This window comes from Grampus griseus (assembly GCF_964374135.1).
Source record: "Grampus griseus genome assembly, chromosome: 3".
Lineage (NCBI taxonomy): Eukaryota > Metazoa > Chordata > Mammalia > Artiodactyla > Delphinidae > Grampus > Grampus griseus.
In genome coordinates this window covers 118,128,160-118,143,782 of record NC_139019.1, presented here as the reverse complement: position 1 = coordinate 118,143,782, position 15,623 = coordinate 118,128,160, and positions in this window count along the sequence as shown.

Genomic DNA, 15,623 nt, shown 5'->3' with positions numbered 1-15,623 from the left:
CCTACACTGACCACCCACTCTAGATTGGCCCACCCACTCCAATTTCTCTGCATCATCCTGCCCTGTGTACCACCCTCCGAGTCTCCCTCTACTCAGTTGTTACTGTTTTCTCCCCACAAAACTGTGAGCTCCCTGAGGGCAGGCGCTCTGTCTGTCTTGTTTGCTGTTTTGCCCCCAGCCCCTGGCACAGCAGGTGCACAGTATGTACTTATCGAATGAATGAGCAAACAGATGAATGAATACATCAACCAGGAAAATGAAGGAGGAAACCTCCAGGAGAACGTGTGGTGTGAGGAGACACTCCAAGGGAGGGGTCCCCAGGGAGCTCTCTCTCCACACAGGAGCCTGCTTCCTCACTGGGACACAGGCGTAGATCAGAGCCAGGAGCGACAGCCCTGAAATCTCAGGGGCCTCCTGAGGCTTCCTGAGATGGGAGAGGGAACGGCTCTCCATCACTGAGAAACGCCTTGACTGCCGCAGCGAAAGGGCAGAGCTGCTGCCTCCAATGCTGATTTCCACACAGCGGCTGCCTTCCTCCACCCACCAGCGAGCCCACTGAGTTGCCGTAGCAACAGAGGATGGTGCCAGAGTCCAAATAGGGATGTCTGCATCTCCCAGCACGTCTTCTGGGGAGGGCGAGAAGGAGGGGGGCCGGTCCACAGTCGTGCCCTGGCTCTGTCTGCCTCTGGTCTGTCCTGGTGTCTAAGCAAAGCACCTCCTCTGCCCCTCACCCCCACATCCCTTGAACATCGGAGGAAGATCTTGCTTCAGAGCCTTCTCCTCTGTGTTCTCTCTCCTGCTGTGGAAGGCAAGGGAAGGGATGGCCTCATCTTTGTATCCTGTTCAGGCCTGTAAATTGGCCAGAAGAACAAAGGACAAGGGCTCTCTGCTGGCTCACGGCTCTCAAGACGGCCTTAAGAATGTTTTCTTTTTGGGGCTTCCCTGGTGGCACAGTGGTTGAAAATCCGCCTGCCAGTGCAGGGGACAGGGGTTTGAGCCCTGGTCCGGGAAGATCTCACATGCTGCGAAACAACTAAGCCCGTGCGCCACAACTACTGAGCCCACAAGCCACAAACTACTGAAGCCCACACGCCTAAAGCCCATGCTCTGCAACATGAGAAGGCACCACAACGAAGAGTAACCTCCACTCGCCACAACTAGAGAAAGCCCGCGTGCAGCAACGAAGACCCAACGTAGACAAAAATTAAATAAATAAAAAAAATAAATTAATAAAAAAAGAATGTTTTCTTTCTTTTTTTTTTTTTAAGAATGTTTTCTTTTTAAATACCACTTTGTTAGTCTAACTTGTCACGTCCTGGAGTTTTTGAGGCTCTGTTGGCTGCCTTTTTGGTATCCCTAAAGAAGCAAAACCTGGCTTTTACTCCCCAGAAGCTAAATGCCCTTTGGGGAAGCTGCTGAGAAGCAGTTTGTGTCATTTGTCAAAAGAATGACAATAGTATCTACCACTCACTGAGTGTGTGACATGCATCACTTCTCTCAATCCTCACAACTGCCCTGGAGAAAAGGTATTATAGTCCCTCTTTACATGTAAGGAAACTGAGGCTCCCTCGTTCCTGGGGTCACACAGCTGCTAAGGGGCCAAACTGCGATCCAAACACTGCACTCTCAGATGCTGAAACCCAAGCCATTGGCCACTGCTCTATACTGGGAAGTACCAGCAGCTACAGAACATGACTACAGTGAGCTTCCCCAGCCTCAGCCAGCCCTCTTGGGTCCTCATGTGGCCTCATCCTGGCCACAGTGGCCAGCACTTGTTGGCTCAGGTCCCAAGCGGCATCACCCCCACAGGGATCTAACAGCAGCTTGCTCGGTGTGGGAACAAAGGCAGCTTTTTCAGTCCCTTCTTTAGAAACCTTCACTCCACGCCCGCAGAAGCAGCCCCTCGGATTGGCTGTTACCATGGCAACTGGCTGCTGATCTCTGTCCAATTATGTCAGCCCAGAACTGCAGTGCCTCCGTGTCCATTTCCTGCCCAAGCTTCCCAGCCCGCCAGCCCAGCCCCTCTGACCTCCAGGCAGCTTTGAATGCCTAGGCTTTCTAATTACAGCTGCCTTTCAGTTCCCTAGTCCTGTTGGAAAACCTTTGTAATCTGCATTGAACTTCTCCTCCCAAGAGCCCATTTATCATACCCAGCCTCTGGCTCTTTATCTGGGGTTTATGAAGCACTGATTGTGTTATCCAGCCTTGCCCCCAGCATATGTACTCAACCGACTTGCAGAGAGCTTGGACACACACATTTCAGACATCTGGGACTTAGTGTCTGGCACCAAGATCTTTCCGCTGCAACCGTGACTTTGTATGCGGTCTACAGTGGCCTGATTTCACGTCTGATTTCTTCATTCATTTATTCATTCAATGACTCATGAGCACCTACTATGTTCCAAGCACTAGGGACACCATGTTAAACAAGAGAGAATGGAACTTTACATTTCCCCAGGGGAGAGGGGTGATAAAGTAACAGGTAAACAAACAAATAAATATAATTTGCGGTATCTGTAAGTGTGGTGCAGATAAAGGAGCTGAGGGGCTCCGATCCTAGGCTGGACATTTTCCTCTGTCCTCATCTAAGTTCCCCACTTGCAGAGGGAGGGGCACACCAGATGAGGGGTGAGTAGATGGTGCTTGATGTCCAGTGGGCACTTTTGGATGCAAGTGGCAAAGACCAAACTTAGGGAGAAGTGTTCTTTAGGCAGTGACGCAGCTGGGGATCTGAGGTCTGAAAGTCATCAGGACTCCATCCCCATCTCTTGTCCCTCTCAGGACATCAGCAACCTTCCTTCCCCTTGCAGTGGCTTTTCCCACGAGACGGGAAGCGTGGCTGCTGACAGATCCTATGAGTTTTAATTTTCACGGCCTCAGTCATGGAAGACAGCCTGACCTCAAGCACTCTCCCATTCCCAGACCAAAACACCAAGGGGAGAGACTCATTGACGCAGGTTGGAGGTTCCCAGGCCTGGGCTAACAAGTAAAGGCCAAGGACGGGATCAGAGTACTAATAAGGGTTAGTGCTCTGTGCTCTGGGGGAAGGCAGACCATCCCAGGGTCTAGACCACCCCTACAAAGTGAGACCCATGGCGGTGTGTGCTCCCTGCCACTCCCCCACCCTCACCTCACCCCACCCCTACTCCTGCTTTCATACCTTAATGGTCTAACTTCTGTTTCAGAGAGGCAGCGTTGTGGCCTGTACCCCAGTTCAGTCCCAGTTCTTAAGGTCACCCTCTGCTCTGGGGTCTTCTCTGCCCACCTCACCTGTGTCACCCTCATGTGGAATCCTAACCACTCCATGCATGAGTCCAGGTCACCATCAACACTGGGCAGGTACAGCAGGTTTTATTGAAGGTCTGGAGGTGACAGAGGGCGAACACCCCATAGCTCAGAACAAAACCAACTTGTGGTCCGATTCTCACCATCTTCTATCCTTAGAGCTGAGACCCAAGGGTCTTATCTGCTTTCCCTCCCTCCTGACCTCACACCCCACCCCCAACTCACAGCTGGCGCCTGGAAATTCCTTATTACGTTCTACTGCAGAGGTATTCACCTGTCTGTCTCCACTCAAATCAGGTTCCCGTGCCAACACTGGCATATCCTAAAAACACATTAAGGTGCTTTGCTCAACTAAAGAATCTTCATGCTGAGCCTACAAAGGACAGGAGAAACTTTGGAACTATAGTCACTGGTTTAACTTATCCACTCTCAAATGCTTAGGGCTCCCATTCCCAAGGACCAGAGCCAGGACAGGAGGTGGGGGCAGAGGAGTTCATGCACAGACTCTGATTTGGGCCCAGGATAAAGCGGTGTCTTCCTCGATGCGGAACTCTTGTAAGCCTGACCGGGAAAACTTACACACAGTGTATTCCACCACGCCTACTTTGAGGTTAGATGGGTTCGTGTTTTTGGATCCCTGAGAGTTCCTCCAAGGGGTGGGCTAGCAGGTCACACACTACCCAACACCCAGAAGGTGACACAGAGGAAGAACAAGTGGCTCCCAGACTGCAGAGGTCGGGGATGCTTCAGCGAGGGACACACGATCCCATTCAGGGAAGAGAAATAGTAATATGGCTCTGTTACCAAGCCTATTGCCCCAGAATCATACCTCTGTCCCTCCCTCAAACAGAAACCAACTACTCTTATCTAAGTTTCAGGAGGAAGCTACAAAGAGAAAAAAACAACTGGTTGGAACCAACTAGGCCCAAGATGGTGGAAGATTTGACTTCCAATAGACCTTGAGCCTCCTTATAGTCTCACTTAATACATTAGCTAAATGACACGCCCGCCAGCGCCAGGACAATTGCCATGACAACAACTGGAAAAGCCCATACAAGGACTGAAAAGGAGAGTTGGATTTCTGGGTCCAAACCACACCCCTGTTCTTGGATAACTCACGAATATTCCCCCCATTCTTTCCAATTTCCTCCCTTTTACCTCGACCCTCCTATATATTTGATGTCTCCACCCGAATTGGGTTGAGAAGTTGATTTGTGAACTAGGTTCCTGCTTCTCCATTCTTTGGCTGTTGAATAAAGCTTGTGCTTTTCCCGTCTCAGCATCAGTTTTGTATTGGCTGTGCGAATCTGATCGGAAAAAGAACCTCCCTGGCAGAGACAGGGGTCTTGGTCTGGGCTAGGACCCCAGCACGAGTGCAGTCAACCGATTCAGTAACAGATCCTCTCTCCCATGCTCAGTTACATTACCTTGCAGCTGAAAAAGTTCAAGTGCCTGCATTTCCAGTGCCTGCTCTTTTCACTCAATGCCATGGGGCTCAGCAAATGCTAGACTCCTAACGGGGTGTCTCCTCCACAGCTCCCTATTGGATCTGTGAAGATTCAAAGATGACAGTCATCTGGGAAGCTGTGCCCTGACATGTTTCCAGCTGCCTGACGCTATCTCTGTGAACAATCAGAGCCCTCCCTGAGACCTCAGAAAAACCTGTGCAGAGGTAGACTGCCCACAAAGGGCATTCATGCCTTCTAGTGCCTTAACGTAGAGGCTATTTTTAATCTTCTGGAAGGATGAGGGACAGGGATGGGGAAACCAGCTGCCCGTTCTACGTCTGTCCTCTTCTCCCCCAGAGAGTTCATATGAGGAGAGTTACCAAGATCTTGGTGCTCCTTCTTTAGAAGGCTGGTTCCTTCTCATTAACTCAGATTTCCTGGAGCCTGGTCCTATTATGGACTCCTCCTGACTTCATGGTCTGAGCAAACTGCAGGTGGTTTCTGCAAATGCATTTGACTTTGAATCTAGGGGCTACACTACATGGCCTTGAGATCACTTTCCCTCCTCGCAGGAGGGAAGAGCACATTAGTGACATGGCCAGGAACCAGGTAACTTGGGTGAGCTGGTCCTGGCTCTGAGGAAGTCTGACTACTGCAAGCAGGTCACTTGCATCCTGGCACCTTGGTTTGCTCATGTCAAACGCATGGCTTGATAGTTTTCTGAACCACAGTCACTCATCTCCACCTTCATATCTTTTGTCACACTTGTGTATTACCTATCTTATTATATACTTAATCTTTTTCTGAAAATTCATTAATCTTTATAACTTGGCTCCATGCTAAGCAATACATCCATGAAATCACATATTTACGGTGCTAGTTTTATTTTTTCGACTATGTGCTGAAACAAATATTTATTTTTAATCACACTCATCTGTATAATCCCTGAAACCATCCTGACTACCATACACGTGGACACCCCTTTGGAAACGCTGGATTAGAGCACCACTTCAGCTCCCAATGTCTTCACCCTTACTGTGAAATTCTAATAATCCCAAAAAGGAGAAGCAATTTCAGAAAAAAAAAGTATTATTCCCCAGCCAACAGCCAGCATGACCCTTCAAACAAAATTGCTGTGTTTTGACAGGTTTTCCTCTCCCATCACAGTTTACAGAACCCAACACTGACTCCAATTTCCTGAGCCTTTGAGGAGTCTACTGGGCCCTGGCCACTGCACTTCTCTTAGAGTTCCATGTGGTCACTGAAGGCCTCAGTCCCAAACTGCCCCAGGCCTGGCTCTGTGTCAGGTGGTGGGGTTGCTGTGGCCCAGAGGGAAATGGCCTTCCTTTCCCACCCCAAGTGACTGCAGGGTTGGCCTTTCATCCTAAGCAAGCGATCCCAAGGTTAGAGCAAGTCTTTGTTGGGTTGGCAGCCTCATCTGATGCCCTTCACACCCTCCGTGTTTCCTCGAACTCTTTGGACGACACATCGAGAAATTCACGGGGATCCTTGGCTTGGAACTCTCTTCTCTGGTAAGAAATTGGCAAGCGGGGGAAAGAAGAGCTGGGTAGCCAAGAGAGGGGCAACACAAGATGTTTCCCTGGTGAAAGAAGTCGTTCCTGACACCTGCACAGCGACACAAAAGCTGAACAAATCATCAGCCGAATCATCACGGTTGATCTTTCTCTTCCTTAGGGGTCCCCAAATCTGGCTGATCATCAGAATCATTTGAAGCGCTTTTAAAAATAAAGTAAAAATAAAGTTAAATGCCCTTACGCAGCAATTATACCCCTAGGTATTTGCCTATGATAAATGAAAACATATTTATAGCAGCTTTATACATAATAGCCAAAAACAATCCTAAAAGTCCTCTCAGTAGGTGAAGAGAGAAACAAATTGAGGTACAAACATATGGTGGATACTACTCAGCAATAAAAAGGAATGAACTGTTGATGTGATCCATGCAACAACATGGATGGATCTGGAAAACACTATGAGAAGCAAAAGAAACCAGATCCAAATAAGTGAATCCTGTATGATTCTGCTGATATTCAAGAATGGGCAAAACTCACCTATGGTGGCAGAAATCAGGACATTGGTGGTCTATGCAGGGTGGGGGTTGATTTAACTTTCTGGGGCCATGGAAATGTTCTATATACATTTGTCAAAACTCATCCAATTATACTCTGAAGATCCGTGTAATTCGCTGTAGATAAATTTTACCTGAATTTCAAAACAAAACTAAAAAATATATCCTCTGACCCCATCCCATTCCTGAATCAGAATCTCCAGAGGCAGAATCTGGAAATTTGTATTTTAAAAAACTCCCCAGGTGATTCTGCTACACAGCCAGATGTGGGAACCTGCGGCTCTAGAAGCTTTGGTTGACTCTCTCATTGTTTACCAGATTTGAGGAAGTTGTAGGCCTGTTACTAGAAAGAAAGACTAGCTATGATAATAGCTATTGCTCACGGAGCACTTATTATGTTCTCAAATTCTTCCAATAACCCAGCAAAGCAGGTGTCATTTTACAGATTAAAAAAAACTGAGAGCAAGAAACTTGCTCAAATCACACAGCTGATAAGTAGCAAAACCACTTAGCCCAAAGTCTTCCTTACCACAAGTACCTCATTCTTCCCATCATTCATTCATTCATTCATTCATTCAAACAATCAAAAACAAATAAGTATTGTGTACCTTCCCAGAGCCAGCCCACCTGCTGGGCATGATGTTGTACCAACCTCCCTGAGAAGTCTCTAAGGAGGAGTAATGCGTGAGCGAGATGGAGTCTGTAAGGCAGCATTTCCCTTTGCTTTGAAGAACTTGAGGAGGAAAAGGGATCCCAGGCCTCTTTTGATTTTAATTATTCAGGTGGTTTGGGGAAAGGCAGGAGGTTTATGGTTATATAAGCATTGCTAAAGGAAGCCTCTCTGTTGCTTACTTTGGGAACTTTCCAGAAGCTAACACCAATAGCAGGTCATGATAAAAATGGGTTCAAACCATTATCGGATTATGAATAATTCACAAGGTACCCCCTGTTACCCATTACATTTTGTTCTACATAATTGCCTTCTGGAAATCTGCTCCCAGTGAAGGGAATTGGGAGTATGCATGAAATTGAATATTTCTGCCTTTGACAAATAAATTTAAACAAAATTGTGAATTAGTTTCAGTCCACTGCCGCCTATCCCCTTTGAGTTGATAAGACTGGTCTTGTACCCCAGCAAAATAACTCAGCAAGGAGAAAAGGGTCTAGCTTCTTTGAAGGGGAAGTCAGCCCCAGCTCCTATTCATGGCAGGCAGTGTCCCAAGGGTTCTAAATATTGTGGAGGATTCAGGGTGGGATGGGGAGCTCTAGGTCTGGGGAGAATCAGAGCCAAACCACAAAATGAACTCTGGATGGTATGATGCAAAGATGGGAATGACCAGAATAATAAGAGTAATCTTTTCTAAAAAATTGAGATGTAATTCATCCTTTTAAAGTATACAAGTCACTGTACACCAGCCTCTGGCAACCATTAATCTACTTTCTATCTCTATAGATTTGCCTGTTCCAGACATTTCATATAGATGGAATCACATAACATGTGGCCTTTAGTGACAAGTTCCTTTAACTTAGCGTAATATTTCCAAAGTTCATCCATGTTGTAGCATGTATCAGTACTTCATTCCTTTTTATCACTGAATAATATTCCATTGTACAGATATGCTATATTTTGCTTATCCACTCATCACTTAATGGAAATTGGTTTGTTTCTCCTTTTTGGCTATTATGAACAATGCTACTATGAACATTCACGTACAGGATTTCATGCGAACGTATGTTTTCAATTCTCTTCGGTACATACGTAGGAGTAGAATTGCTGGGTCATAAGGTAACATATATTCAATTTTTTGAGGAAGTGTCAAAATGTTTTCCACTGTGGCTGCACCATTTTATGTTATTACCCCCAGCAGCATACAAGGGTTCTGCCCTTTTCTAGCACTACCTTTCTCTAGCAATACCCTTACTTTATCTTCCTGGTCAAAATGTTATCTATTCTGTGTACCAGTCACAGCTTATCTGAAAACCTAATCTACATTACTGGCTTCATGTGTCATCCCTCTGGACAACACATTCACAGTTTAAGAAAAGCTTCCCGGAGATACAATAATACATTATTCAGGACACGTCCAAATTCAAAACATCTGAAGCAGAAAGAGGATTTATTTGCTTATGTAGCTGGGAAGATAGCAGAGCAGCTTACAGACTCTAAGGGGGAGTTACAGGAACCAAAGCTTCAGCTTCACGGTGAATCAGTAAATCTCTCTCTTTCTCTCTCTCTCTCTGTTTCATCACCTCCACCTTTCTGAACCTCCCTTTTGTTTCTTTGGTTCCCTCTTTCCATGATACTCTCTCCATATCTCATCTCTGTAGCCTCATCTTGGCCTCATTCCACATCAGGTTCTTTCCATGTAGAAGAAGGATGGCTGCCAGCAGTTCAGACTTACATCCTCCCAGCTTAGTAGCCCCCAGGGATAGTTTTAGATCTGGGGACAGGGACCCTCTCTCTCCCAGAATCGTGTGTCATGCCCATCTGGATCAATCATGTGTCTAGGAAAATGAAAGCTAATGTTCGGTCTACACTAGCCACCACACCTACATCTGTGGCCAGATCAGAAGAAGGGGCATAGGTGGACTAGGGTAGATGGTGAGAGGGACACGCTGAGCAGCCAAAAATAATCACTGCCAAAGACCTTAATCCAAAGGGGAGGAGCTAGTGTTAGAAATTTCTGACATCATGGACATTCCAAAATCATAGGCAAATAGAAGGCCATTTGGGGCAGGACAACAACCCCAGAGCTTATTCTGTCTGTGTCTGGAGCCAGCCCTGGTCTGGACAGTTTCCTGGGGTAACAGAGGACACTGAGTCCCTGGAAAGCCAACAGGAACTTTTCAAATTATAGGGCAACACATATCACCGCAGCACATGTGGGGACTGGAGCAGACCCACCACCTAACTTGATTACTGCCTCCTTAGCTATTTAATTCTGTTGCAGTTTTACTTTGTCCATATGAGTGGAACGGAATCTTTCTTAGAAAATGGAGGAACAACTTCAGTAAATGAAAGCATTTTCTACTTTACTCTCGGTGGGTTCCAAAATCTGAAAAGGACTCTCAAGGGACTTCCAAAACTTCTCAAATAAGGTTAAATGGCTATTAGGACCCACACATTCAAGAGACAAAATGAGCTGAATCCTTAGATGTTAGAATTGGAAGACCCTGTGGGGACCACCTAGTCCCCCCACTCGTTTTACACAGGGAGCAATTGAGCCCCAGGGATGGAAGAGGCCTGTCTGGTCGCACAGATAAGAAGTGGCAGAGCTACTACATCCAGATTTCCCAGTCCATCAACCCCATTCTTCTTGACCAGGCCTCTTCTTGTCTGTACTCTCCCTTATGAGCACAAACTTAAATTAAAAAAAAAAAAAAAAGTAAATATGGCTCCAGATACACAGTAAGGGCATAAGAAAGAGGTGCTGAATGGTTGCAAAGACTTTCCAGTTTAGTTCACGCTTTGGGCATTGCAGGAACCCAACCTATGCCTGGGGGAGGATTTCTTGCTGAAATCAGCACTGCGGGTACCATAATCCAGCTGTGAGTCACAAACTGCACAGGAAGCATTTTAATGAGATTTTTCTGAGTGAGAGAGGAGAGTCTTTACATGTGAGGAAGGGAAAGAGGTGCAGACAGTTTTGAAACTGCAATAAACAGCTGAAATCAACAGACTCCACCTGAGTACTCACCATGTATAATGTCCCGTGGGCAGAACAAAGACATTTCAGACACAATTCTCTCCTTGCACATTTACAGTCCAGGCTCCCAGGAGAGAAGACATGCTTCTGGGACGTGTTTTGGAGTGTGTGTGTGTGTGAGTGCTCTCACGCACATGAATTTGTAAGAGCTCTTAGTTCCTGTCTGTCTCAGAAGTTGCAAATATTTCTCTCCTGCTTTCATTTGTCTTTTAACTTGTTTTTCTCTTCTGAAGTATTTCATTTTCATACACGATCATATCCATCAATCATTTCTTTTGTGTTGCCTACGCTTTTGTGTCATGACTCAGTATCCTGCTCTACTTCAGTTTTCTTCTAATTTTTTTAAAATAAATTTATTTTAAATTTTGGCTGTGTTGGGTCTCTGTGGCTGCACACAGGCTTCCTCTAGTTGCGGTGAGGGGGGGCTACTCTTCTTCTCCCTTCACAGAGCAAATATCCCACATAAATGGATGGAGACCGATGGGGGTGACTGGGGATGTGGATTATCAGCAAGAACAATGCTCTGCTAGCCCCATCCCTTTTTCTAGACCTAACCTGAGAGCATGTCTGGTCTCTCTAACTCACCTAGTTAGCACTTGGCTTCTCACAGATATAGCTTTCCCATCCTTGTTCCAAATATCTCCTCCTTGGGAACCCAACAGCTCTCCCTCTGCCCCAGAGGAACGAGACCTGCCTGTGCTTTTTTTTTTTTTTTTTTTTAATGAGGCTACTGGATGTTTTCTGAGGGGTGAGGTCTCCTGATTTAAATATTTCTCTCAGGGCTTTTTTTTTTTTTTTTTTAAATATTTATTTATTTATTATTTACTTGGTTGTGCCGGGTCTTAGCTGCCACAGTCAGGCTCCTTAGTTGCGGCTCACTGGCTCCTTAGTTGCAGCAGGCAAACTCATAGTTGCAGCACGCATGTGGGATTTAGTTCCCAGACAAGGGATTGAACCCGGGCCCCCTGCATTGGGAGCACAGAGTCCTAACCACTGCGCCACCAGGGAAGTCCCAACCTGCCTATGCTTTTGCATTATAGATGACCTAGTATTCTTAGGGAAGCAGTGCCTTCTGCACTTTAGATCTAGGAAGGAGTGAGTCTGTGTTCTAGAGAGGATTCTTTTCCCTCTAACCTTCAAACTGGCATTCACCAGTAAGAGGTTTTTGTTGTCAAGGGTGGGGAGGGGGACAATCTAGCAGCCTTCAAATCACACATCTCAGTCTTTTAACAAGCAACTCCATGGTTAGAAAAATTTTAAGGACATAGCAAAGATTTAATGGCAAGGGTGTGCATTATTTTTTTTAATTGAAATATAGTTGATTTACAATATTGTGTTAGTTTCAGGTCCACAGCATAGTGATTCATTTTTGCTGTTGTTGTTGTTTTGCAGATTATATTGCATTATAGGTTATTTACAAGATATTGGGTATAATTTCCTGTGCTATACAGCAGGGGTCCCCAACCCCTGGACCACGGAGCGGTAGCAGTTTGTGGTCTGTTAGGAACCGGACTTCACAACAGGAGGTGAGTGGCAGGCAAGAGAGTGAAGCTTCATCTGCCGCTCCCCGCCGCTCCCCGCCGCTCCCCGCCGCTCCCCGCCGCTCGCATCACCACCTGAACCATCCCCCCACCCCATCCATGGAAAGACTGTCTTCCACGAAACCCATCCCTGGTGCCAAAAAGGTTGGGGACCGCTGCTATACAGTAAATCCTTGTTGCTTATCTATTTTATGTACAGTAGTTTTTATCTGTTAATCCCATACTAATAATTTGTCCCACCCCAACCCCCCTCTTCCCTTCGGTAACTATAAGTTTGCTTTCTATGTCTGTGACTCTGTTTCTGTTTCGTATGTAGATTCATTTGGACATAGATCTATTTTTTAGATTCCACATGTAAGTGATATTATATAGTATTTGTCTTTCTCTGTCTGACTTATTTCACCAAGCATAGTATTCTCTAGGTCAAGGATGCCCATTATAACATAGTTTATAATAGTGAAAAATTGGCAAGAGCCTAAAGGCTCAAGAGTAAGGGGATTCACACACCTATGGTTTAATCTTCAACAAAGGAGGCAAGAATATACAATGGGGAAGAGACAGTCTTCTCAGCAAGTGGTGTTGGGAAAGCTGAACAGATGCATGCAAATCAATGAAGTTAGAACACACCCTCACACCGTACACAAAAATAAACTCCAAATGGCTTAAAGACTTAACTATAAGACATAACAACATAAAACTCCTAGAAAAGAACATAGGCAAAACATTCTCTGACATAAATCACACCAATGTTTTCTTAGGTCAGTCTCCCAAGGCAATAGAAATAAAAGCAAAAAAAACCAAATGGGACCTAATAAAACTTTATAAGCTTTTGCATAGCAAAGGAACCCATAAATAAAGTGAAAAGACAACCCATAGAATGGGAGAAAATACTTGCAAACGATGCGACCGACAAGGGTTTAATTTCCAAAATATACAAACAGCTCATACACTCAATGACAAAAAAACAAACAACCCAATCGAAAAATGGGCAGAAGACCTAAATAGACATTTCTGCAAAGACATACAGATGGCCAATAGACATATGAAAAGATGTTCATCATTGCTAATTATTAGAGAAATGCAAATTAAAACTACAATGAGTTACCATCTCACACCGGTCAGAACGGCCATCATTAAAAAGTCTACAAATAACAAATGCTGGAGAGGGTGTGGAGAAAAGGGAACCCTCCTACCCTGTTGGTGGGAATGTAAGTTGGTGCAGTCACTATGGAAAACAGTATGGTGGTTCCTCAAAAAACTAAAAACAGAGCTGCCATATGATCCAGCAATCCCATTCCTGGACATACATCCGGAGAAAATATACATGCACCCCTGTGTTCATAGCAGCACTATTTACAATAGCCAAGACAAGGAAACAACCTAAATGTCCATCGCCAGAGGAATGGATAAAGAAGATGTGGCACATATATACAATGGAATACTACTCAGCCATTAAAAGAACAAAGTAATGCCATTTGCAGCAACATAGATTGCAACTAGAGATTATCATACTAAGTGAAGTCAGAAAGAGAAAGACAAATCCATAGGATATTACTTATATGTGGAATCTAAAATACAACACAAATGAACATATCTATGAAACAGAAACAGACTCACAGACATAGAGAACAGACTTGTGGTTGCCAAGGTGGTAGTGGAGGGGGAGGCTGGGGAAGGGAAGGATTGTGAGCTTGGGATTAGCAGATGCAAACTATTATATATAGGATGGATAAACGATAAAGTCCTACTGTATAGCACAGGGGACTATATTCAATATCCTGTGATAAACCATAATGGAAAAGAATATGAAATAGAATACATATATATGTATAACTGAAGCACTTTGCTGTACAGCAGAAACGAACACAACATTGTAAATCAGCTATACCTCAATTTTTAAAAAAAAAAGAATATGGGGATTTATTAGATTATGGCACATCCATAAAATAGAACATCATTTACCTTGTAAAACTATGCCGTAGATGAATACTCATAGACATGGACAGATGGGTACAGTACAATAAACTGTTAGAAAAAAATATAACTGTAGTATGATGCCATTTTTGCCAGTATACATACAGATAAATGTACAGATGGATATATGCATTTCAAGTGTTAACAGCAGTTGACTTGAAATGGTGGGTATGTTTATTATCTTCATTTTGCCTAAGTGTAGGTTCTACATATCTTCTAGGGGTTACCTTTAGAGACGGTATTGAAGAAAAAGGAACATGAGGCAGATGTCTGGTGTGCTGGGAATGTTCTAAATCAGTGCTATCCAAAAGAAATATAATGTAAGCTGCATATGTAAATTAAAATTTACAGGTGAAATTAATTTTAAGGATATATTTGTATTTAATATAATATATCCAAAATATTGTCATTTGGGTATTTAATTACTATAAACAAACCACCAATGACATATGTTCCCTTTTACTGTACTAAGTTGTTGGAAGTGTATTTTACACTCACAGCACATCTCAATTCCAACTAGCCAGACTTGAACTGCTTAGTAGACAGAGTGGCTAGTACTTACTGTATCGAATAGTGCAAGACTGTATCTTGATTTGAGCGGTGTCTTCATGGATATTTATATAAAAATTCATCATGCTGGGGCTCCCCTGGTGGCGCAGTGGTTGAGAGTCTGCCTGCCGATGCAGGGGACACGAGTTCGTGCCCCGGTCTGGGAAGATCCCACATGCCATGGAGCAGCTGGGCCCGTGAGCCATGGCCGCTGAGCCTGCACGTCTGGAGCCTGTGCTCCGCAACGGGAGAGGCCACAACAGTGAGAGGCCCGCGTACCGCAAAAAAAAAAAAAAAAAAAAAAAAAATTCATCATGCTGTACATTTAAGATATAAGCGTTGGGGACTTCCCCAGTGGTGCAGTGGTTAAGAATTCGCCTGCCAATGCAGGGGAGCCGGGTTCCAGCCCTCGTACGGGAAGATCCCACATGCCGCGGAGCAACTAAGCCCGTGAGCCACAACTACTGAGCCTGTGCTCTAGAGCCCGCTCTAGAACCATGACTGCTGAAGCCCGCACGCCTAGAGCCCATGCTCTGCAACAAGAAAAGCCACCGCAATGAGAAGCCTGCGCACCGCAACGAACAGTAGCCTCCCTCGCCACAACTAGAGAAAGCCCGCGCGCAGCAACAAAGAGCCAACGCAGCCAAAAATAAATAAAATAAAGACTTGACCTTTAAAAAAATAATCTTAAAAAAAAAGGTATAGGGCTTCTCTGGTGGCGCAGTGGTTGAGAATCTGCCTGCCAATGCAGGGGACACAGGTTCGAGCCCTGATCTGGGAAGGTCCCACATGTCGCGGAGCAGCTGGGCCCGTGAGCCACAACTACTGAGCCTGCGCGTCTGGAGCCTGTGCTCTGCAACAAGAGAGGCCGCGACAGTGAGAGGCCTGCGCACCGCGATGAAGAGTGGCCCCCGCTGGCCGCAACTAGAGAAAATCCTCGCACAGAAACGAAGACCCAACACAGCCATAAATAAATAAATAAATAAATAAAAATTTTAAAAATGTATAAGCGTTGTATCAATACTTCAAT